This window comes from Schistocerca gregaria, chromosome 2, assembly GCF_023897955.1.
Source record: "Schistocerca gregaria isolate iqSchGreg1 chromosome 2, iqSchGreg1.2, whole genome shotgun sequence".
NCBI lineage: Eukaryota > Metazoa > Arthropoda > Insecta > Orthoptera > Acrididae > Schistocerca > Schistocerca gregaria.
In genome coordinates, this window is record NC_064921.1 from 79,958,168 (window position 1) to 79,984,568 (window position 26,401).

Sequence of the window (26,401 nt, forward strand, 5' to 3'; positions counted from 1 at the left end):
ATGCAACTTTCGATTCTTTTGCAGTTGAAGAACAGCTAAACACTAGTATGAGGGCTCGTACTGTTTTGATATGGCGCCTTTTTCTCCTTTTTGTAAAATATAGTTATCTCCTAGCAGCAAACAGCTCTCGAAAATATTGATCAGCGTCCACGTTGCTAGGAATGGGCAACTTTGGAGGCACCCACAAACGGTCTCTCTCGCGGCTATTTGCAGAGGCAAAAATCTGCAAATAGCACAATTGTACATAGAAAAAATGACCGCCGCACAAATTAAAACAAAAACATACTTTTGTACTTGATGATTATTGTAATTTCTTTGCTGCTGTTGTCCTTGTTACTGGTTGCAACGCTTCTGACAATAGATCTAATAAAATTGTAGCTTTTTTTAAAGTTTTGAACATGGCAGCGCTGTCAGCGAACGTTTACAAAGTCAAATTAAAGCAATGGCAGCCCTCGGTCGCAAAAAAGAAGTCTTTTGACCTAAGTTTCGGCACTTTTTTGCGACCGAGGGCTGCCATTGCTTTAATTTAATTTAATTTTAAGGTTGTAGCACTCGAAACATGAGATTTGTAAGTAAAACTTGAAGCAACAATTACTTACGAAAGTGAACCTTTTTTGCGATTGGATTCCTCAAACCAGAGCTGAGCTGAAGACACTATATACAATTTCGCATGTAGTAGCGTTACAATTGTGGCACGCAGTTACGGCCCACAGTTTCAAGTATTTCCTCTCTTTTCTCACCATAGCGATAGGCTGACTCAGAGTCGATTCGATCACAGTAGCTTGTCTGTATGACTCTATTGGAAGACGACGGCGACGTAGGGAAGCACCTATCATCGTTCGAGGCTCGGTTTGGAATGAAGTTTCAATTTGCTGCTTTTCTTCAACGAAGCGCGCATTTCGCTACGAGAGGCACTCGTTTCATATGCAGAAATGGCTGTGGCCGTTTCAGTGGATCCATACCAGCTGTCGCCGTATCTCATTTGGGGAAACCATGGGACATATAAATCCGGATGGAAAATCGGGAAACGGTACCCAGCTCCCCTCAAATGCGAGTCCACTTTGCTAATCGCTACGTCATCTTGTTCACTATCTCGAAACAAAAACATGTGGGTGGATACACGACGCAAACAATTTGCTGCTTCGACTGGTTGATACAAGTAGGTATTATCTCCAAGATAAGTAAATACTGCCAATATGATAACGGTGATTTCACCTTCAAGCAAACGTTTCGTGTGTTACACCCAAATCGGTTTCGGCAAGAACTTTCGTATTATCAGTTTGATATACTATTTCTTTTCCCTTTTAAATGTTATGTTACCTCATGTAAGTCCTTATGTGATCCACCACGACGACGACGACGACGACGACGACGACGACGACGACGACGACCACCACCACCACCACAACCACAACCACCACCACCACAACCACCATCTTGTTATCAACACCATCACAAAATAATGACAAATCACCACCACCACCAGTTAATCACTGCCATCACTATATCATCGTCACTAAATCATCCCTATCATCATCATCACAATCACCATTATCTCATCGCCACCATTGTCTCGTCTTCATCATTACCACCATATCCATATCACCACCATCAGCATTTGACGTCCTTTATTGGATAAAGCCCTCCTCTTCACGTTTGCATGCATTACCACTGCACACATTCATCTTGATCCTCCAGGTCTTCTAACGTCATCTGCCAACCTTCCCTGACGTCATCGTCTTGGAATTTTCTTATCCCTTGGAATCCATCAAAGAACTTCTTTGGTCCACTCATCGTCTATTGACCTGGTAACTGTCCTGCTTAGCTCTATGTCTGTTTCGTTACAGTTAACATCACGTCTGATCACTGACTCATTTGAATGGTTCGTGTGTGTGTTTTATTTTATGACTACTTTGCTATCTTCATCCTTTTTCCACTTTAATCGTGGGTTTGCATCGATGTTGGCCTGGAGATCACGTTGCACAATCGTGTCACAGTTCATGTAAACACTTTTGCTATACCGACGTTAAAGAATACTAATGCGCCATTTACACATCTTAAGTTGGTAAATGCTTTCAGTGCTCGTCTCCGGAATCATCGTTTGCGAAAGCAGAGAAAACGGCGCATCAACTGATCAACAGCCCAATTTTACACGGTAAATACAAACGTAGCGTCACAGTAATCTCTTCAGCCTGAATTAGCAGCTTCCTTGCAAACAGCGTCGCAGAAAAAAAGAACCGCGACAAAATAACAACAGGCAGTATATCTTTCGGTTAAGAGTCAAAAACAAGAGAGTAGTCTGATAAGATAACGGGATGTAATGAGCAGAGAAAAAGCGGATCATTCAATTCAAACACAGAATAGCATGCGATAAACTCAGATTACATACTACATCCATTGGCATAATTACCGGTTTAAGTTCATCCACTTGTCTGGATAAATAGTTAGTTTAGCTCGACAAAATGAACTTATCTCGCAATACGCCCAGTGAGACAAGACCTCACTGAACCCCAGTTCCTTTTTGACATTAGTATAGTTCACAACCCAGCTTGGGTATTGTTTCTACGTGGTTTCTTCCACCCTTTCAGACATGACACACCGATTTCAATACTCGGCTCTGGCACCACTCAAATTCTAAAAGCTTTAGACATTGCTGGGTATTAGAACTGAGAAGTGTAATCAGTGTGCGATGCCCAAAAGGGTAGAAGAAACGATGGCGCTGCAAGTCGCCTTCTCTGGTTTCTGCTGTCCTCTTCATTCCTTGAGAAATTCGATATTTGTTTAACTCCTACGTTATTTCTGTTCGTGGTGATCATCGTTAGCCTTCTCCAGACCCAAATTTTCTTCGCTTCTACGAGCTTCATGTCTACCATGACAGTGTTCATCTTTCACAGCCAGCACTCCATTATCTTCACAGCTTCTTTTCCCTTTCCTTACTAAGTGATCTGGACGCTGAGAATGCTTTTTTCATTGAAAATGCATTTTGTTGCTGTAATTTTTTCTGGTTTTCATGCAGTAAGTTAATATAAATCCTCAGTTGCTACCTTCAATCATGGAGAAGATACAGTCTTTGAAATCAGGTGAACATTTTAGAAACGCTTCGTATTTTAGTACGGTCTCTCCCTGTCTTTCAATGACATGGTTATTGAATCTTTGCTCTCCAGTCATTATGTCCGTTCATCCGCTGAACGAATGGGGTATTATTTGCAGCAAACAGCTACTCTTGAGAAGGGAAGCCGCGTCCGCGGACGGATTATTTCAATCCTGGGAGTATGTCGAAGGCTGGCGGAACAGGGAAAGGGGGGATCCGTTACTAGTGCCACAAATACCCTCCGCCGCACACCGTCAGCTTGTGGAGTATTGATATACACTCCTGGAAATTGAAATACGAACACCGTGAATTCATTGTCCCAGGAAGGGGAAACTTTATTGACACATTCCTGGGGTCAGATACATCACATGATCACACTGACAGAACCACAGGCACATAGACACAGGCAACAGAGCATACACAATGTCGGCACTAGTACAATGTATATCCACCTTTGGCAGCAATGCAGGCTGCTATTCTCCCATGGAGACGATCGTAGAGATGCTGGATGTAGTCCTGTGGAACGGCTTGGCATGCCATTTCCACCTGGCGCCTCAGTTGGACCAGCGTTCGTGCTGGACGTGCAGACTGCGTGAGACGACGCTTCATCCAGTCCCAAACATGCTCAATGGGAGGGACAGATCTGGAGATCTTGCTGGCCAGGGTAGTTGACTTACACCTTCTAGAGCACGTTAGGTGGCACGGGATACATGCGGACGTGCATTGTCCTGTTGGAACAGCAAGTTCCCTTGCCGGTCTAGGAATGGTAGAACGATAGGTTCGATGACGGTTTGGATGTACCGTGCACTATTCACTGTTCCCTCGACGATCACCAGAGGTGTACGGCCAGTGTAGGAGATCGCTCCCCACACCATGATGCCGGGTGTTGGCCCTGTGTGCCTCGGTCATATGCAGTCCTGATTGTGGCGCTCACCTGCACGGCGCTAAACACGCATACGACCATCATTGGCACCAAGGCAGAAGCGACTCTCATCGCTGAAGACGACACGTCTCCATTCGTCCCTCCATTCACGCCTGTCGCGACACCACTGGAGGCGGGCTGCACGATGTTGGGGCGTGAGCGGAAGACGGCCTAACGGTGTGCGGGACCATAGCCCAGCTTCATGGAGACGGTTGCGAATGGTCCTCGCCGATACCCCAGGAGCAACAGTGTCCCTAATTTGCTGGGAAGTGGCGGTGCGGTCCCGTACGGCACTGCGTAAGATCCTACGGTCTTGGCGTGCATCCGTGCGTCGCTACGGTCCGGTCCCAGGTCGACGGGCACGTGCACCTTCCGCCGACCACTGGCGACAACATCGATGTACTGTGGAGACCTCACGCCCCACGTGTTGAGCAATTCGGCGGTACGTCCACCCGGCCTCCCGCATGCCCACTATACGCCCTCGCTCAAAGTCCGTCAACTGCACATACGGTTCACGTCCACGCTGTCGCGGCATGCTACCAGTGTTAAAGACTGCGATGGAGCTCCGTATGCCACGGCAAACTGGCTGACACTGACGGCGGCGGTGCACAAATGCTGCACAGCTAGCGCCATTCGACGGCCAACACCGCAGTTCTTGGTGTGTCCGCTGTGCCGTGTGTGTGATCATTGCTTGTACAGCCCTCTCGCAGTGTCCGGAGCAAGTATGGTGGCTCTGACACACCGGTGTCAATGTGTTCTTTCTTCCATTTCCAGGAGTGTAGAAGCAAATGGTGGACACAAGTCCAGTCTGCAGTGAGCTATAGGCAACTATTCCTAACTGTTCTCACGTAGCTATTAGGTTAAGACATTTACATTTTGAATGTGAGTTTTGTTTCAGAGAATGGGTAAGCCAGCCTAGAACTGTACATTTACCTGGCCAGCTTTCGCGCGCAGTCCCGATAATAAACGTCCGCTCCTACTGAACTCTATTGCCGAGATACCTTTGTGATCGGAATTATAAACGGTACACTATTTTTTTTAAATTCAAGTGTAAGGCCATATCGCATGCTGCAAAAATGAAGATCTACCACCTTCCTCCGTGGTTCAGAAAGCTGGGCACTAATTGAAAAGGTGATGCAAAAGCTTGTAACATTTAAAAAAAACGCGGTGAAAATAATCTGAGGCCCGTTTAGAGACTGAGATACTAGGAGAGAAACACCAAAAGAGCAGACCTCTCTACTGTGCAGGTCACGTAATCGCTATGTTACAGACCCGACATCCTAATCAAACTTTCATTGCCCACATTGATACGCCAAACATTCATTGCTCACATTAAAACAAAAAGGCCCGGAGGGAGGCAAGGTAATGAAAGATGCTGAAGTTTTCGATGTAGGCTATTGGGTGGAAACAGCAACAGACAGGATGTAGTGGAGACTCATAGTTGACGCAGCGAACGGTCTCCATGACCGGTGACCGCTGGGTAAGTAAATAAAGTATCTTATCTTGACCTAGTTCGTCGATGGTTTTTACTAATGCCAACGTCCCTGGTTCCATTTCTGGGGACCACGACAATATATTTTTTAATTTCTATTTTGTGGGTAGCTTTGTAAGGCTGTCCACTCGGGAGTTGTGAATGAATAAGAACGAATGGACCCGCACATAGCCTTGGTGGCAACAGATGGAATGGCTTTGCTGTAGCGCATGATCCACACAATATTTACTTATTTACAATTGTAAAGTGAAAAATGTATGCCGCCAATCAACTTAATATAAGAATGCATCGAGTGCAACATTGGTTTAGCGAATAATCTTTCTTAAAATGCTGTGGTATCCGTAACTCTATAAACTGAGGTAGAAGTGGCCAAATATAAAAATAGTACCATTTCTGACGTTGGTCTTATTTGAAAGAAATATCCTTTGTGTCAGCAGTCATATTAGTGCCTTTCGAGCATTCGAGTACGCGAACCATTTTTCCAAAATCATCTTCGTGAATCGTCGCAAAAAAATATAATATTATCACATTATATCTAAGTAAGAATAGTAACCTCATCTGTTCCTTAAAGTGACCTTCACAACTAACCTCAGATGTCGAGGCTGTGTTAGCTAGGCAAAGAAAGCGAATTGCGTTATCTCCACCCACGAAAACACGACACAAAGTTCACTCTACAGTTCGCCTGGCAACTAGGGAATAAAACAGCTGTGCAAACAGCGATGAGATGGCTTCTGGGACTAGGAAGAGGAGGCGGCCATGTTCCGTATTTAACAATACGCCTTGTTATCTGCCTCATAATGTAGTGCTTCTCTCTCTCTCTCTCTCTCTCTCTCTCTCTCTCTCACACACACACACACACACACACACACACACACACACACAAAGTAGCAGTCCGGGTACTTTAGTCTGAACATCAGACTCGTGTTAGAGTTACACCGGGGCGTTTCACATCTTTGACTAATGATTCAGCTAACAGCATTTCGCGGATTTCATTTAAACTATACGATGGCGCAGTTAAAAGTATCCCGCCTCCCCCGTGAATGCGAATGCAAAACAGTATTTCGACTTCCGAAATTAAACAGCTACAAGAATGGACAGTTTTATGCAACAATCGATTGTTCCTCTGTAGTTCTGTCAGCATTTCAGTGTATTTCATCAGTGAAGATAGACGTTTCTTTTCGCGATCTGCAAAATGAACGAATTGAAATTGTGAAAGCACACGTAAAAACAAGTCGATTTAAGGAAACTCGCGAAATTTTCAGGGTCAAGTATCCGGAGAGAGGACTACCACTGTCTGTATAAAACTTGGCCCACCTACGGACCTGTGCAAAATGTAAAAGAACAAAGAATTCCTTCAGTTCGCACACTAAAAGTTATAGCAAACATTCGACGAAGAATTATTCAGCGCCCAAAGAAGTCTACACATGTAAGTAGGAGGAGTTGGAAGCGGATATTGAAACAGTCTCAGTTTGAAGCCATATTGGTGACGAATGTGCAGCAATTATGGGAGGGTGACGGTCAGAAACGTGTAGATTACTATACCCGGATTTTGAGTAACATCAACGGTGACTTGTTCGACCCTTTCCATGTATGATGTGATGAAGCATGGTTTCATCTTTCCGGTCATGTGAAATCACAGAAAACGAGACTGGACAACGGAGAACCATTAACATTGTGTGTCCGTAAGCACTCCATGATGAAATATATCGGCGCTTGGTGTGATGTAACAGGGACGCGCATCATTGGATCGATATTTTTTTCACTCTACCCTCAACACGGGAGAGTATATGGAAATTTTTGATACATTTTGTGCCCAACTGACTGAATATAAAAGACAACAATGCTCGTTCTCGCAAGAGAGGGACAACATCCCGCAGGAACTGTCAGCAAACAGTTGTGGCCACCACGTTCGCCAGATCAAACAACGTGATTTTCTCCTGTGGGGACACTAAAGGAACAAGATCTACGAACCAACTCCACGCACAATAAAACAGGAACTGAAAGACAACCGCGACTGCTACGGTCGCAGGTTCGAATCCTGCCTCGGGCATGGATGTGTGTGATGTCCTTAGGTTAGTTAGGTTTAAGAAGTTCTAGGGGACTGATGACCACAGATGTTTAGTCCCATAGTGCTCAGAGCCATTTGAACCATTCGAAAGACAACACTACCCGATATCCGAGCTTCAAGCCGCGTGTACCTGAATGTACTTTGACGTACACAGCTGTCTATTGATGTTTTAGGGGTCAATTTCAACATCTTCTGTAAATGTATTTTTCATTGCAAAAAATGGCAAATCCGTTTCAACTCTTAGTTTCTGTAATTTCACTGCAGTTCCTTTATACGTGCACGGGCTACTTTACCTGCGCCACCGTGCTCTGCAGAATAATTCCTTGAAATTGCCTGCTTCCGATTCCTGTCCCCTCTCCACTTTCGTTTCGATACGCCATTAAATTCACCACCTCCACCACTCTTTATTATTATTATTATTTCAATTATTAACACCACTACTGGAGGTTTCATACTGCACAATCCAACCTGCACAGGGAACACTAGGGGTGGATAACTCACAACTATCATCGTTAAAAGATACTGTTAACGCCCCCAGACGATATGACCCCTATAGTTATCGTGAAGCCTTCTGAGTAGCTGAGACTGTCTGTAGTCGGTTCCATCTTCCCATGATGTATCGCTCGTCGCGAGGTGGCGGGTGTGGGGCACCGGAGTCTTAAGGAGACTACACAGACCGACAGGTGGACAGTTTAAATTTTGATGGAATTTATTCCTTTTATTTCCGCCAACGATTTGATCACAAAACTTTTGTTCCTTAGACTATCAGTTTCGGTCAGCAACAACGATCTTAAGATCTGTTTTATAACATGTCCTAAAATAGTGGCACTTTACAAAAATATCTTAAGCGGCGCTGAGCGTATTCAAAGACACTCTTAGGTAATTACTCCAATTTGCAATGAGTGGCCCATTAGCTTAAGGCAGTAACCTTTCACAATTGTGTGACGGTAGATAAATGTCGCAACCTACATATGCTCATTATACTAGTCGGAATCGATTGTGACATTTATCTACCGTCACTGTGTAATGCATGTCTTGCCAATTTCAGATGGTTATCAGTAAGATCAGGCACTTTCAGTGCAGCCTCAGTAGCTCAGTCTTGAGAATGAACCAGTCAGTTCGAAACTAGTCGCCAAAATTTATGAACGCAACTGTGACAGATTTATTATTATTCATCTATGGGACCAATAGGACCACGCGAGGTACATTCCATCAATGTCACTTTTGACGGTTGACCTTCCTTTGTATGCAAATTTCTTTCATCCTTTCAGAATGAAGTCTCTTTTCTTTCATCAGATCACGGTGTTCCAGTCCGTTTTCTGATTTCCCTCTGACCAAATTTCCAATCAAATACGTATTGTCTGAATGTTTTTCTATCTGTAAAGTCTGCCTGATTTATACCGGCTACTTTAAGATTTTCCTTAATTGCATCGATCCATTTAATTGGCTCAGTTTTGGCCTTACTTATGTTTTCGTAGAATTTTGCTATTTGTTTTGTCAACCTAGTGGGTGCCATTCTTTTAATGTCTCAAAATTTAAGTCTTCGTTTTCTCATGTCACCATGTGTATTCTTCTATTTACTTATTACTACCCAGCCCGTAAGTTCCTCCACCAGTAATTTTGGGGCCAAATATTCCCTTATAATCTTTCTTTCTTTCTTTCGAATTTCTTAAGTATCCCTCTTTCTGCTTAAAATTAAAGTTTCTGCTCCATAAAGACAAAAAAAGTTCAAATGTGTGTGAAATCTTATGGGACTTCACTGCTAAGGTCATCAGTCCCTAAGCTTACACACTACTTAACCTAAATTACCCTAAGGACAAACACACACACCCATGCCCGAGGGAGGACTCGAACCTCCGCCGGGACCATCCGCACAGTCCATGACTGCAGCGCCTCAGACCGCTCGGCTAATCCCGCGCAGCCCACAAAGACAGTCAGGTTTTATTACAGTGCTGTAATATCTAAGTTTATTTAATTTGGAAAGTGTTCTTTTATTATATATATTATGCGTTAATCGGAATGTCAACTGCCATTGTTTGACAGCGAACTTCGTTTGCAGTTTTTTCCAGACTGTTTTCTTGTATGATTTCCCCAACTATTTAAAATGAGAAACCCTTCTTACTTTTCCATATTTCGTGTTCAAAAACTCTGGTGCTTGTTTGTTGCTTGTCATATATTCCGTTTTTTCGAATGATATTTGTAGTCCTACTTTTTCCGTAACTTGTTTAAGAATTTAAAGCTGCTTTTGAGCTATGGTAATATCCCTTGTTAAAACTGCCAGATCATTTGCAAAGGCGAGGCAATCTACTCTAATAGTACTTCTACCTAACTTGATTGATTCATCTATATTGTGATTCGACTTTTGCTCTCACCATTCTGTAATTACCTTTTCCAAAACATAGTTAAACAGTAACAGGGCGGGTTCATCTCCCTTTACATCAAATGGTTCAGAAATTTCTCCCATGAATTTAACTTTAGAGCTAGTGTTGGTTAACGTTTCCTTAATCAGTGTCAGTTTTATTATCTAGCCCTTGTTCCTTTAAAACTTGGAAAAGAGAGTCACGATCAACTGAGTCGTGGGCCTTTGTAAAATACACAAATGTACATACAACATTGATACCAGAAATACTTTCGTGCCTAAGGATTAGTTTTATATTAATACTTTGCTCCAGATAGGATCTGTTTGGTCTAAAGCCTGCTTGGTATTCAGCAGTTTTAGGATCTAACTGTTCTTTGGCTTGATCAAGTAAACCCTGCGAGAGAATTTTGTATGTGACCGTGAGAAGAGAGATTCCTCGGTAATTACTAAGGTCGGTTCTATCCCCTTTTTTATGCAATGGATGAATTAGGGCAGTTTTTCAGTCCTCAGGTATTTTCTTAGTTTGCCAGTTATGTCCTATTACTCAGTGATCTCTTTTATAGTGTTAGGGCCAGCTGATTTTAGTAGTTCTGCAATTATACCGTCTTCTCCGGATGCTTTTTTGTTTTTAAGTCACTTAATTTTTTTAATTATTTCGATTTCATCTAGTTCTACAGAGTTAGGGCTGGATTTATTAGTTTGCTGTGGTTGGAATTTAATCGCGGATTCTGGACAGTTTAATAGTCTATCAAGATAATTAGCACATACCTTACAATTTTCCTGGTTGGTACTGTATATTTCGTCTCCTGTGTTCAAAATACTTACGAGTCTGTAATTTTTTGTGCTGTTTCTATCTTATTTCCTGGAGATTGATATTATATTTCCTAGCCTCCATTTCTCCAGTATCCTGTTTCCAAGAAAACAACATTTATGAAATGCAGAATGCGACATCTCAGTAGCATTCTTCTGAATTAGCAGCCATTCTGTTTTTGTTTTCATTAACACGTTTTCCAAGTCTTCTATCGTTATAACACGAGTATCATCAGTTTTTACAGTATTGCAATCTGGAACTTCAATTATATGCAAAAGTGGCTCGGAAGAATCAAAACGACAACGAAACATGCTAAAACAATAGATATGCACATATGGAAAGTTACAAATAGGAAAAGTTAGAACACGTTTGTCACCCAAATAAAATGTAATGAACATCGACGTACGAAATTCTCTAATAAATTGATGGGGCACCTGAGTAAGTCCGAGAGACACCCAAAATTTTATTCAGAAAAAGATTTTCTTCTCACTTACTGCCCTTCTTCCCTCACTCATCAAGCGCCTGAAATTCATTATTCTACCTTTACATTTCGAATGACAGAGTGGCACAGTTAAAAGTAGTCCTCCCCCATTTGAATATGAATGCAACTTTTCGACTTCTGAAATAGAGTAAGCCGGCCGCTGGGACAGAGCGGTTCTAGGCGCTTCAGTCCGGAACCGCGCTGCTGCTACGGTCGCAGGTTCGAATCCGGCCTTGGGCATGGATGTGTGCGATGTCCTTAGGTTAGTTAGGTTTAAGTAGTTCTAAGTCTAGGGGACTCATGACCTCAGATGTTAAGTCCCATAGTGTTTTGAACCATTTGAAACAGAGTAAACAACTGCAACAATGGGCAGTTTTATGCAATAATCGATGGTTAGTATTCTTCCGTCAACATTTTAGTTTATTCATCAGTGAAATTAGACGTTCTTTTGGAGGTCTGCAAAATGACTTTCTTGATACAAGAAAGAACTGAAATTATGGAAGCATATGTGTGAACAGGTTGGTTAAGGAAACTCGCGAAATTTTTGAGATCAAGTATTCAGGTAATGGAGCAATTCAGAGACTGTATAAAAACTGGCGCACCTACGCATCAATTCAGAATATAATACGACAAAGAAGTCCTTCAGTTAGCACACCATAAGTTATTGCAGACATTCGCCGAAGAACTGTTCAGAGCCCAAAGAAGTCTACGCATAAACTAGACCAACAAGCGCATGGAAGTGGGAGTTGCAAGCGCATTTCGAAAAGTCTTTATCTGAAGCCATATCGTGTGACGGCCGTGCATCAATTCCGGGAGAATGACAGTCGTAAACGTGTACTTTACTGCACGTGGCGTTTGAGTAACATCAACGATAGTTTGTTTGATCCTTTCCATTACATCACCAGTTATGAAACATGGTTTTATCTTCCCGGTCATGTGAATTTACAGAACACGAGGTACCGGGCAACAGAGAACTCTTAACATTGTTTGTCAGCAACCACTCCATGGCGAAAAAATCGGCGTCTGGTGCGGTGTAACACGAACGCGCATCACAGGACCGATATTTTTGACACTACCCTCAAACGGTTCAACATATGAAAATGTTTGATAAATTTTGTGCTCAACTCCCTGAATATGAAAGACAATACTACTCCTTCCAGCAATATGGGGCAACATGGCACACGTTTAAGATATCGCTGGTAACGAGTCCATATGTCTTGGCTGAAAAATGATCTGTCAGCAAACATTTATGGCCATCACGTTCGCCAGATCTTATAAGACTTTTTTCCATGGGGAAACTTGGAGAACAACGTTTATGAAACAAATCCACACACAATACAGGCACTGAAAGACAAAATCAGCCGTGAAGTTGTCGCCATCGATATCCGAACTTCGCGTGTGGCGTATTACAGAGTGTCACTTTCAACATCTATAAATGTATACGGGGGGCGTTCGAAAAGTCCGTGCAAAAATAAAAACTTCTTACGTAATTGTGGCAAACCTTTTTTATTTTTCGACATAGTCTCCTTTTAGACTTACACACTTCGTCTAACGCTGTTCTAATATGTTGATCCCTTCCGAATAACAGGAATTGTCCGAGTCTGAAAAATAGCTATTAGTTGCTGCAATCACCACCTCATTTCAATAAAATCTTTATCCCAGCCATTTCTTCAAATTGGGGAACAAATAGTAGTTCGAGAGATCAAAGTCTGGAGAATAGGGGGGATGTGAAACGAGTTGGAATTCTATTCCCATTAATTTTGCGACCACAGCTGCTGAGATATGTGCTGCTGCATTGTCGTGATGCAAAAGGACTTTTTTGCGGTACAATCGCCGGCGTTTTTCTAGCAGCTCGGTTTTCAAACGGTCCAATAACGATGAATAGTATGCACCTGTAATAGGTTTACCCTTTTCCAGATAGTGGACGAGTATTATCACTTGTCAATCCCAAAAGACAGTCGCAATAACCTTTTCGGCCGAAGGAATGGTCTCAGGAGTATAGTAATGTATCCACGTTTCATCCAAGTCCTGTGGATTCTTCCTGAACAGTTGCAAACCATCCTTGCAACACCTCACACCATTCAGTTTTTGGCCAAGTGTGAGCAATCGCATCTTGCTGATAGCTTTCAAAAGCTTACACACTACTTAACCTAAATTATCCTAAGGACGAACACATACACCCATGCCCGAGGGAGGACTCGAACCTCCGCCGGGACCAGCCGCATAGTCCATGACTGCAGCGCCTAAGACCGCTCGGCTAATCCCGCGCGGTTATTATGTACCCGTTCATTAGAGATTCCCACAGCACTAGCAATCGCATGCACCTTAACTCTTCTGTCATCCATCACCATGTCATGTATTTTATCAATAATATCTGGTGTCGTAACCTCCTCAGGGCGTCCAGAACGTTCAGCACCATTTGTTCCCATATGGCCACTGCGAAAATTTTGAAAGCGCTTATAAACTGTTCTAACCGAAGGTGCAGAGTCACAGTAATGTTTATCAAGCTTCTCTTTAGTCTCCTGAGACGTTTTGCCTTTCGAAAGGAATGTTTAATCGCCACACGAAATGCTTTTTCGTCCAGTTTTTGACAGTCACTCGACTTCCTTGATTCACACGAATTCCAAAAACACAAAGAAATAGACCAATATGGCTAAAACTTTGTGTTCGTTCTTTCCAAAGATGCTACTAACTAAACATGAGCTCGATACACACCAGTGGTGCCATCTCTCGGACTTCGCACGGACTTTTCAAACGCCCCTCGCAGTGTACTGTATGGTAAGGCGGCGAAGTTGGGTAGCTGTAGGAAGATACAAGACGATGTAGGCACAATTTCTAGTTGGTATGATGAAAGGCAGCTAGCTCTAAACGTTGAAAAACTTAAGTTAATGCGGATGAGAAGGAAGAGCATACTTCTAAAGGACGGTTACAGCATTACTAGCGTCCTGCTTGACAGTCAAGTCTTTTAAATATCTGGGCGTAACGTAGGAAAGCGATATGAAATGTGACGACTGTGGTGGAAAAGGCGAGTGTCCGATTTCCGTTTACTGGGAGAATTTTAGGAGACAGTGTTTCAGCTATAATTATAGGACCTGGTGCGACCTATTCTTGAGCACTGATCGGTACTAGGTCGAATTGAAGCAATTCCGAGTCGGACTGCTAGGTTTCTCACCGGCTGGTTCGAACAACAAAAAAATGGCTCTGAGCACTAAGGTCATCAGTCCCCTAGAACTCAGAACTGATTAAACCTAGCTAACCTAAGGACATCAGACACACCCATGCCCGAGGCAGGAATCGAACCTGCGACCGTAGCGGTCGCGCGGTTCCAAACTCTAGCGCCTAGAACCGCTCGGCCACCCGGGCCGGCTTCGAACAACACATAGGTGTTACGGGGATGCTTCGGGAACTCAAATGGGAATCCCTGGAGAGAAGACGACGTTCTTTTCGAGAAAGACTATTGAGAAAATTTAGAGAACCGGCATTTGAAGCTGACTGCCGAACGATTCTACTGCCGCCAACATACACTGCGCGTAAGGGCCACGAAGATAAGATACGAGAAATTAGGGCTATTTCGGAGGGGTTGTCGTTTTTCCCCTCGGTGTATTCGGCGAGTGTAACAGGGGAGGGAGTGACTAGTAGTGGAACACGGTACCCTTCAACTCGCACCGTACGGTGCCTTGCGCAGTATTTTTCATTGTTGGTTGGTTGGTTTCAAAGAGGGGGAACGTGACTAAACTACGAGGTCATTGGTCCCTTGTCCCTGATACAACAATGACACAAGTGTGAGAATAAAATAGACGAGACATATAACACAAAACGGAAAGCAAGGAAAGACCACAAGAACGAAGAAAAGGCAACGAACACTGTAAGAAACAAAAGAGGACAAGAGAACAACAGAGAGATACAAGAAACAGAAGAGAGTAAAACAAGGTAGCAGATTACAGTGGCTGCCCGACCACGAAAATAAAAAGGAAAAGCCAGCCACCCTGCAACACATTAAAACCTTCACCCGAAAAGCGCTACGGTGGAGTACACAGACGGACAAAGGACAGGCGCTAAAACTCAGATCGAATAATAAAACCCACACTCATGGATGAAACGTAAAACCAAATCAGCGGATGAGGCGCTGTCTGTTAAAATCAATGATCAGGAGTCCGGCACCCGAAGATGAAGTCGCAGGGCAGCCAAAGGAGGACATTGCAGAAGAATATGGGCCACTGTCAACCGGGCGCCGCACCCACTGAGGTGGGTCTTCTTTTTCACTGTATTTTTCACTATAAGTAAATGGTAAGTCCAGTTCAGCTCTTCGTTTCTGTAATTTCACTGCATTTCTTTTGTACTTACACGGGCTTCTTTTATCTGCGCCATCCAGTATGTTTTACGGGGCAGTAAAAACACTGCTACATACTGAGCCGGCCGCGGTGGTCTCGCGGTTCTAGGCGCGCAGACCGGAACCGTTCGGCTGCTACGGTCGCAGGTTCGAATCCTGCCTCGGGCATGGATGTGTGTGATGGCCTTAGGTTAGTTAGGTTTAAGTAGTTCTAAGTTCTAGGGGACTGATCACCACAGCAGTTGAGTCCCATAATGCTCAGAGCCATTTTTTTTTGGTACATACTGAACGTAGTGAGAGAGAGAGAGAGAGAGAGAGAGAGAGAGAGAGAGAGAGAGAGACGTCGGAATGTGAGATCGGTGCCAATCAATGCGTCAGCGGCGGTTCCGTTGGGTGGCGCAGCTCCACGGCCATTGCCAGCCGGAGGCGGTAGCAGGGCGTCGGGCTGGGGCGACGCTCCTCCAGGAGTTGCCGTGGCAACGCGCCTAGTGGCAGGCCGGCCTTGACCGCAGCGCGTGGTTGGCCGGCTCAGGTGGTCCGCGACCTGCCTCTCTCGGTCGCCGCCGTTCCCACGGCCAGCTCGCCGATATGTACTACACTCCGCTCTCACCAAACTGCTACTGTCGCTACCAGGGTAAACAGTCATTTATTATACCAAGTCTCTCTCTCTCTCTCTCTCTCTCTCTCTCTCTCTCTCTCTCTCTCTCTCTCTCTTCTTTTTCTTTCTTTTTCCGAAGCCGGCTGACTGGTTTTGAAACAGTGTAGCTAGCGAGGAGCTGGGAACGGGAAGGCGCTGCGTACTATAATCAAATGACATCTGTACAGGAAAAGACATTTGCTGATAAATACCATACGCTCATAAGTCAAAACAGTATGACCACCTGCCCACCCCGACATTGGATACTGTCTGGTGGCGTTGCAAGCACGTAACGCGGCAACAAAACTACACTCATGCTCATAAATTAAGGATAATGCTGATACACGGTGAATCAACGCTCTGGTGTCCGCCCCCGGTGGCTGAGTGATCAGCGCGACAGACTGTCAATCCTAAGGGCCCCGATTCGATACCCGGCAGGGTCGGAAATTTTCTCCGCTCAGAGACTGGGTGTTGTGCTCTCCTAATCATCATCATTTCATCCCCATCGACGCGCAAGTCGCCGAGGTGGCGTCAAATCGAAAGAGTTGCACCAGGCGAGCGGTCTACCCGACGGGAGGCCCTCGTCACACAACATTATTATTATTATTATTTTATTATTATTATAACGCTCTGGTGGGCGGTTTGTAGGTTTAAATCACCTCGGGGTATGACCATGAGGTGCATTGGACCTACAGTGATCGCACGGTAACACTGGCAGCAGTCCACATACGCAGAGGTGTGTTGGTGCAAGTCAGACTACGGTGCAGCGATTAAGTGTGCAGATGTTTTCAGACATTCTGATTGTGACTGTGTGTTGAAAATGGCTCAAAGAACACATATTTATGACGTTATGAGGGGTAGAATACTAGAGCGACTGGAGGTTGGTCAAACACAGCACGTCGTAGCACGTAGCAACGATTCCAGCAGACATGAAACGTGTCCAGGCGCTACAGTAAGGGGCGTCCACAGTGTACAACACCACAAGGAGACCGATATCTCGCCATCAGTGGCCGCAGACGGCCACGGAGTACTGCAGGTAACTTTGTTCGCAACTCCTGGAACAGTTTTCTCCAGACACACAGTCTACAGACGTCTGAACAGAAATGGTTTATTCGCCTGGAGACCTGCAAGGTGCATTCCACTGGCTCCTGGCCACAGGAGAGCCTGTAAAGCCTGGTTTCAAGAACACAGTACTTGGTCATTGAAACAGCGGTCCCAGGTTATGTTCACGGACGAGTCTGAACATTGATTCTCGCCCGGTTTTCGTCTCACGTGAACCAAGAACCAGACACCAACCCCTTAATGTCCTTGTAAGTGACCTGTATGGAGGTCGTGGTTTTATGGTGTGGGGTGGGATTATGATTGGTGCACGTACACACCAGCATGTCTTTGACCCCTTTTGAGGGGTGGAGTGAGTCTGACCTTCCTCCCGATGGATGATAACGCACGGCCCCACCTAGCTGCCATCGTGGAGGAGTACCTTCAAACAGAATATATCAGGAAAACGGAGTGGCCTGTCTGTTCTCCATACCTAAACCCCATCGAGCGCGTCTGGGATGCTCTCGGTCGACGTATCGCTGCACATCTTCACACCCCTAGGACACTTCAGGAGGTCCGACAGGCAATGGTGCAAGAATGGGAGGCTATACCCCAGCAGCTGCTCGACCCTCTGATTCAGAGAATGCCAACCCGTTGTGTGGCCTGTGTACCTGTGCACGGTGATCATATCCCATATTGATGTCGGGTACATGCGCAGGAAACAGTGACGTTATGTAGTACAAGTGTTTCGGGATGGTTTTCTCAACTTAGCACCAATACCGTGGACTTACATGTCTGTGACGTGTGTGTTCCCTATGTGCATATGCTATTAGCGCCAGTTTTGTGTAGTGCCACGTCGTGTGGCACCACATTCTGCAATTATCCTTAATTTATGAGCATGAGTGTACGTAAGCAAGCAGACACGGACGTGGAATCACCCAAACAAAGATATGGGCTGCAAATGGGGAAATTCATTGAGATAAGTGACTTTGACAAAAGGGCAGATTATCATTACGAAGAGACTGTGAACAGGTATCTACAAAACGACGCGGTTGCTGGAGTGTTTTTGTTGTGAGCATATACGGGAAGAGGTAGTGGGACCCTGAAACTACCATTAGGCTCTGAGCACTATAGGACTTAACATCTATGGTCATCAGTCCCCTAGAACTAAGAACTACTTAAACCTAACTAACCTAAGGACATCACACAACAGCCAGCAATCACGAGGCAGAGAAAATCCCTGACCCCGCCGGGAATCTAACCCGGGCACCCGGGCGTGGGAAGCGAGAACGCTACCGCACGACCACGAGATGCGGGCCTACCATTAGGCGCTAATGTGTTTAGACGTCCACGACTCTTCACAGAACGTGGGGTTCTGAGGTTTGTCTGCTCTGTGGAGTAGCACAGATGATGATCTGTGGTATCTTTGCCGAAACAGCACTATGCTGGTGCACGCATAAGTGCTTCGGACGACACCGTTCATCGTACATTGTTGAGCATGGAGCTCCACAGCAGACCGTCCCTACGTGTTCACATGTCAACCCAAGGTCATCGTCGATTACGACAGCGGTGGGCACAGGACCATCGGGATTCGACCGTCGATCAATGGAAACCTGTCGGCTCTTGGGGTGAATCACATTTTTGCTACACTAGGTCGCTGGTCGTTTTCACAAACACCGTCATCGTTGTGAACGGCGCAGCAGCTCAAACGTGCAGTATTATGCTATGGGAGGCTCTTACATGGGACATGTGATAGTAATCCAAGACGCGCTGACAGCTACGAACCATATGTATCCCTTCATGCTTGATGTCTTCCCCGACAGCATGTTTCAGCAGTATAGTTTTCCGCGTCTCGGAGCCAGAACCGTGTTACAGTTCTTTGAAGAGCATTACAGGGAATTCACGATGTCTCGGCAACCTAATTGCCTTATGTAAATCCTATGGAACCCACCTGGGTTCGGATGTCATCACCGCGTACGCGAATTACTTGACCTGTGCGTAGACATGTAATGCCACATACCGTTCACAATCCTACCAACAAACTATCGGGTTCCTGATACGCAGAAGCAGTGATGCATTTCGGTCCAAGGATGGACAAACAAGCTATTAAGCAGGTGGTCATAAATGTTTGGCTCATCAGTGTACGTGTTCTTTATTCTTTAAACGCCCTTTAGCCAATATGAGAGCTCAAAATATACATTTAGACAGATAAATTATTTCAGTCTAAAATTGTACAATTTAACGTATCTTGATTTTAAGCTCTCCAGTGGCTCTGTTTCCACCTGCATTGAGCAAGCGCATGTAAACTAAACCAAAGACGAAAACATCTTCATTAGCAAAATTATGTACTAATAAACTAAACTTCGTCATCGGCTCAGACCAGACAAATGAGCCATAACTATAAACACTGAAAGAACAGGCATCCTGCAGAAGGACACCTGTCCTGCCTCTGCAGGAAGTGGGTCCGACTCAACAATTCTAACTGCTGGGAACATTCGCTGGGAAGCCTCCAGAGCACTAAGGGAGTCCGTGCAGACAAGAAATTCTCCACCACCGAGAAGTCATGTGCTCCAGCGCCGTCTTGGCCATCCAGAGAACTCTGCATAGTACGTAGAGAAGATAACGCAACACCCGACATTGTTTCCTTGCTTTGATCCATCGGTTAAAACCACCCTGTGCTCGCTGTACTCCTATAAAATGTCGTTAAGAACTCTTTTTTTAAAGCTATAGGCAGAGTGGTGAGCTTGATAACATGCCCGAGAGTGGGCGCGTCAATCATTCAGGGAGGGTGTTTGCTCCATCGTTGTTTAGAGTTGGTACATCTGCTACAGAAAGTTGGTCGAGATAGTTCTTCGACAGACAGAACAAGACTTAGTAGCCAGACGACCAGTAACACTTCGTTCTACAGATTTTAAAGTTCGAATACCCACAACGTTATAGCCCGAGAAGGAATTCACTTTGTATAAATATCTCACAATGGACAGCAATCGCGGAGAAGTAGAACATGTGTAAGTAGGCTGTTTAGGTTTTTATATTGGTAACGCCACGTAGCGCTCTGGCTGTGCTGTGTGCAGTCTGTGGCTGGTTTGCATTGTTGTTGGCCCTTGTAGTGTTGGGCAGTTGGCTGTTAACAGTGCGTAGCGTTGCGCAGTTGGAGGCGAGCCGCCAGCAGTGGTGGATGTGGGGAGAGAAATGGCGGAGTTTTGAAATTTGTAAGACTGGATGTGATGAACTGCTATATATATTATGACTTTTTATGACTATTAAGGTAAATACATTGTTTGTTCTCTATTAAAATCTTTCATTTGCTAACTATGCCTATCAGCAGTTAGTGCCTTCCGTAGTTTGTAAACCTAACATCACACACATCCATGCCCGAGGTAGGATTCGAACCTGCGACCGTAGCGGTCGCGCGGTTCTAGGCTGAAGCGCGTAGAACCGCACGGCCACCGCGGCCGGCCGCGCTCGCTGTATTGCAGTAGTTCGAGTAACCAAGATTTCTGTGAGGTAAGTGATTTGTGAAACGTATAGGTTATTGTTAGTCAGGGCCATTCTTTTGTACGGATTTTTTAAAGTCAGATTGCGTTGTGCTAAAAATATTGTGTGTCAGTTTAAACACAGTCATGTATAATTTTTCTAAGGGGACGTTTCACATGGCTAGAGGTCTGCGCGGATGCGGATATATCCGCGGTATTTGTTACTTGGCGGATAAAATCGCGACCGGCGCGGATAGCCGCGGCTCATCTGCGGATAATGGGCAGGGCATCTGCCCAGTACGTATGTTGCAATGTTAGTTGAAAACTGCAAGTGTGTTGACATTCTTGGAATCTTGCAGCGCCCGGGTAGAGCGGATGTCTGTTGTCCTCAGCCCCTGGCTACGACCGACGTAGCTGTACCCAAGAGACCTGCGCCTAATCCGTTTCCGCGACCATGTCTCTTGTGGGGCCTGTGAAGTGCTCTCTGGGTGGCAAACCTGCCCACTGTCTTCCAGACAGGTGCCCGTTGCAATTTTCCGCTGCCTTCAGTTAGCGCTTTGTAGTGACCGAGTGACAACGTGCAAAAAAACTGTCGGTAAATGATGCAAAATGCTAGTAACAGTTTAAAACCATCGTCATTTTCAGCTGCCTTGGCACAAGAATGGCTTGGTTCAAATGGCTCTGAGCACTATGGGACTTAACATCTGAGGTCATCAGTCCCCTAGAACGTGGAACTACTTAAACCTAACTAACCTAAGGAGAACACACACGTCCATGCCCGAGGCAGGATTCGAACCTGCGACCGTAGCGGCCGCGCGGTTCCGGACTGATGCGCCTAGAACCGCATGGCCACCGCGGCCTTGGCACTAGAGCAGCGAAAGATAATAGTTTCTATACACGTACTGTCATCATTTAATACTATTACATTGAATTTAATTTTTTTTAAGTAGCGTTTCCAATCACACGAGATCCGAGCCGCTACTGTGTGTGCTCCGGAGCGCCAATGCTTTCCTGTTTGAAATCGCCTGCTTTAGAGTAGGTATAAAGCATTTCCTGTGATTTAAGAAGTCAAAAGTAGTTAAGTTGTCGCAGAAATGGCACCCTGACAATAACTATGTCATTACATACGATAATTCTAAGTACAGCTGTCTATTACTATTAATTACTCATTTAAAACTTAAATCCATGCGGTTGTGGATTATGATGATGCGGTGCGGATTGCACTTTTCTTATCCGCGCAGACCTCTACACATGGCTTATCAGTTGCTGCACGGAGGCTAGGAATAGCTGTACGCTGCTACGGCCGTTCCGATGCCTGAATGGTGGACAGCATCAAATATCTTAAAAGACAGATTAAAATTGTTACTGTCGGAGCTCCTCTGTAAAGGAGTGCCTCAATTCTCATTAATCCTCGCAAAATATTTTGGCATGTGAACATACTCGTGCTTTTTTAACACAGAATGTTCATACTAAATAGTTTTCCCCATATCTCTTTTTGTAATGAAGCCCCCATACTGAGTACTCCCCTCTCACTGCTATTATTTATAAAAGGTGATCCATTGATCGTGACTGGGCCAAATATCTCATGAAATAAGCGTCAAACGAAAAAACTACAAAGAACGAAACTTGTCTAGCTTGAAGGGGGAAGCCAGATGGCGCTATGGTTGGCCCGCTAGATGGCGCTGCCATAGGTGAATCGGATATCAACTGCGTCTTTTTAAATAGGAAACCCCATTTTTATTACATATTCTTGTAGCACGTAAAGAAATATGAATTTTTTAGTTGGACCCCTTTTTTCGCTTTTCGAATTCTCTTTAATTCTTTTTCATCCCTAACCCAGTTACAATTTACCATGCTTCCATGATCAGTTCTCATATCCTTACTTATCCCCTCATAAAGTTGTAGCTGAGGCGAGCTGAATGCACTGAATACGTTCTACCTTCAGTGGAATCATTATTCAGATACACTGCCACAAGCAGATCATATATATTTGCTTCTTTGCATGCATATTAGAGAAAGTGTAAGATGGGTCTGATGTGCTGAGAACTTCGAGAGACACGGTACTCCTGAAAAATGCTGACAATAACGAATGCAATTTGAAGACTACATCTCTACTACACTTATTCTCTCTGCAACAGCACAGCATTACTTAAAAGAATGTTCAATATCCTCCCCTATAGTCATCGTTGCACTATGGAAGCCATTCCAACCTTCGAATACATCATGATTGAAAGTCAAATCACGTTATCATTCATTTATGGTGCTCACTACAGGAAATATTTTCAGGGCATTAAGAATGATGTCATGCCAGTTATGTACTCTATATGCACTAAATTTAAAAAGGAGTAGGAGGCATGCAACATGTAAGGCATTGGGCTTAAATAGGCGCAGAAATACCCATTACTCTTCAATTTCATAATTAGCAATCAAGCACTGAATGCAGTCACAACGTTAAATAACCCGACAGCATGCGTTCAGGGCGACTGGAAGTGAAACGATGACATAATATTATACTGTAAGACAAGCCGATACTGAATGATGTTTGATTAGGCGAATAGTAATGAAATGTAATTCATGAAGAAGGCAGTCCACAAAATCCTCGTTTGACACACTATTGAGCACCGTCCCTCAGACGTTTTCATTGGAGAGATCTGGAGAATGTGCTTGCCAGGGCAATAGTCGAACATTTCCTGTATCCAGAAAGGCCGGTACAGGACCCGCAACATGCGGTCGTGCATTATCCTCTTGGAATGTAGGGTTTCGCAGGGATCGAATGAAGGGTAGAGCCACGGGTCGCAACACATACGAAATGTAACGTCCACTGTTCAAAGTTCTACTTACAGGTAGAAGGTAAGGATCCAACTGAGTGCAAGAGCCTTCCGTAGCAGGTTAGTTTAGTAAACGCGAGAGCGTCACGATAATGCACATCGTGGAAGACGCTGCTGAAAGAGCCACAGAAACCTTTCGTGTTAATATTTCGAAAGAGGTCACCTTCTCCAACATACATCTAATAAAAGAACCAGAACAGGAAAGAAAAATTCGTGCAACTGTCTGTCGATAGTCGTACTTCTGACGCACTATTCGCGAACGCAACAGGAAACGACGTAAATGGTAGTGTCCTTCAGAATCGGCGAGTAAAGAAATGTGTGAAATACACTGGCAAGAAGAAGGAACAGAATTATAGGACACATGTTAGCACATCAGGGAATAACTTGCATGTGTACTAAACGGTAAAAACTGTAGGAGGAGAAAAGACTGGAATAACTGAGGGGATCCTGAATGTAGGTGCTACTCTGAGACGGAGAGGTTCGTACAGCAAATGAAGTCGTGGGGGCCGCATCAAAACTGTTATTAGACTGAAGACAAAAAAGATTATCTATCCTTTGTTACACGCTGTAAGGTGGCTTATGGAATACAGAGCAAGTCTTTTGCTCCAGACAATATACCAATTAGATTCCTTTCGGAGTATGCTGATGCATTATCTCCATGCTTAACAATCATATACAACCATTCGCTCGTGAAAGATCCGTACCCAAAAACTGGAAAGTTGCACAGGTCACATCAATATTCAAGAAAGTTAGTAGGAGTAATCCATTAAATTACAGGCCCATATCGTTAACGTCGATATGCAGCAGGATTTTAGAACATATATTGTGTTCGAACATTATGAATTACCTCGAAGAAAACGATGTATTGACACACAGTCAGCATCGGTTTAGAAAACATCGTTCCTGTGAAACACAAGTAGCTCTTTATTCACATGAAGTGTTGAGTGCTGCCGGCGTGGTAGCCGAGCGGTTCTAGGCGCTTCAGTCCGGAACCGAGCGACTGCTATGGTCGCAGGTTCGAATCCTGCCACGGGGATGGAGGTGTTTGCTGTCCTTAGGTTAGTTAGGTTTAAGTTCTAGGGGAGCCATTTGAACCATTTGTTGAGTGCTACTGACAAGGGTCGATAATGTATTTCTGGATTTTCGGAAGGGTTTTGACGCTGTACCACACAAGCGGCTCGTAGTGAAATTGCGTGCTTATGGAATGTCGTCTCAGTTATGTGACTGAATTTTTGATTTCATGCCAGAGAGGTCACAGTTCGTAGTAATTGACGGAAAGTCATTGAGTAAAACAGAAGTGATTTGTGGCGTTCCCCGAGGTAGTGTTACAGGCCCTCTGCTGTTCATTATCTATATAAACGATTTTGGAGACAATCTGAGCAGCCGTCTTCGGTTGTTTGTAGATGATGGTGTTGTTTATCGACTAATTAAGTCGTCAGAAGATCAAAATAAACTGCAAAACGATTTAGAAAAGATATCTAAATGGTGGCAGTTGACCCTAAATAACGAGAAGTGTGAGACCATCCACGTGAGTGCTAAAAGGAACTCGTTAAACTTCGGTTACACGATAAATCAGTCTAATCTAAAAGCCGTAAATTCAACTAAATACCTAGGAATTACAATTACGAACAACTTAAATTGGAAGGAACACATAGAAAATGTTCTAGGGAAGGTTAACCAAAAAATGCGTTTTTTTGGCAGGACACTTGGAGAATGTAACTGGCCTACTAAGGAGACTGCTTACACTACGCTTGTCCGTCCTCTTTTTTAGAATACTGCTGTGCGGTGTGGGATCCTTACCAGATAGGACTGACCGAGTATATCGATAAAGTTCCAAAAAGGGCAGCACGTTTTGTACTATCGCGAAACGTGGGGGAGAGTGTCACAGAAATGATATAGGATTTGGGCTGGAAATCATTTAAAGAAAGGCGTTTTTTGTTGCGACGGAATCTTCTCACGAAATTCCAATCACCAACTTTCTCCTCCGAATGCGAAAATATTTTGTTGACACCGACCTACATGGGGAGGAACGATTACCACGATAAAATAAGGGAAACTAGAGCTTGTACGGAAAGATATGGGTGTTCGTTCTTTCCGCGCGCTATATGAGAGTGGGATAATAGAGAATTGTGAAGGTTGTTCGATGAGCGCTCTGCCAGGCACTTGAATGTGGTTTGCAGAGTATCCATGTAGATGTAGAAGTCAATACTTAAATAAACAGCTCTAAAACCGGCAATATATTTGCAATGTGCAGCTGATATGTTATAGGTTGGTGCATCAGTATTTTCTCCTGCCGATATATCGATACGTGTCTTCTATTTATAGGGAGCGTGTAATGATACTTTTTTTTATATCGATGTACCGCATTCCCGACATTTTAAAAATATAAACAGTCCTGTGTGGGACATGCCTGGCAGACGTTTTCATGGTCTTCCTGTTCCAGTACAAACTCTCCAAGAGAGAGTTGAAGAATGGCATGGCATACCACATGGTAATGTCCTTAGATTTACTCAGAGAAAGCCAAGTAGGTGTCAGGCAGTGATGAAACGCTCACGGAGGCCATACACGTTACTGAACCTCTCGAAGTCCAGTGAATAGCACCCAGGATGACAGAACGAACGGTTGTTTCCACTTGGTTTTCGACACGCGTCGCACATTTCACTTATTTTTGTGTAAACGATTTAATGATGCTTTGTTGCGTACTTAATTTTTAAAAGATAAAGGTATAATTTAATAACATATCCAGTCCTCAATTATTGCTCAGTGGAGTATGGTAGACGCCCAAAGGCCTGTTCTCCTAATTCTAATGAGCAGTGTATTAAACAAATATTGGTAAACTGAAGTACAACAACGAGCAAATGGACATAG

General features: G+C 44.3%; 1 protein-coding gene and 1 non-coding gene across 6 annotated transcripts in view; both read right to left on the reverse strand.

The window, feature by feature from the left end:
- Positions 1–26,401, reverse strand: part of LOC126336352 (RING-box protein 2) — a 716,604-nt gene that overhangs the window by 152,682 nt on the left and 537,521 nt on the right. The gene's annotated exons all lie outside the window — the stretch shown is intronic.
- On the reverse strand, positions 14,504–14,587 carry Trnap-ugg (transfer RNA proline (anticodon UGG)). Its single transcript has one exon. It is a non-coding gene; the product is annotated as a tRNA-Pro (tRNA).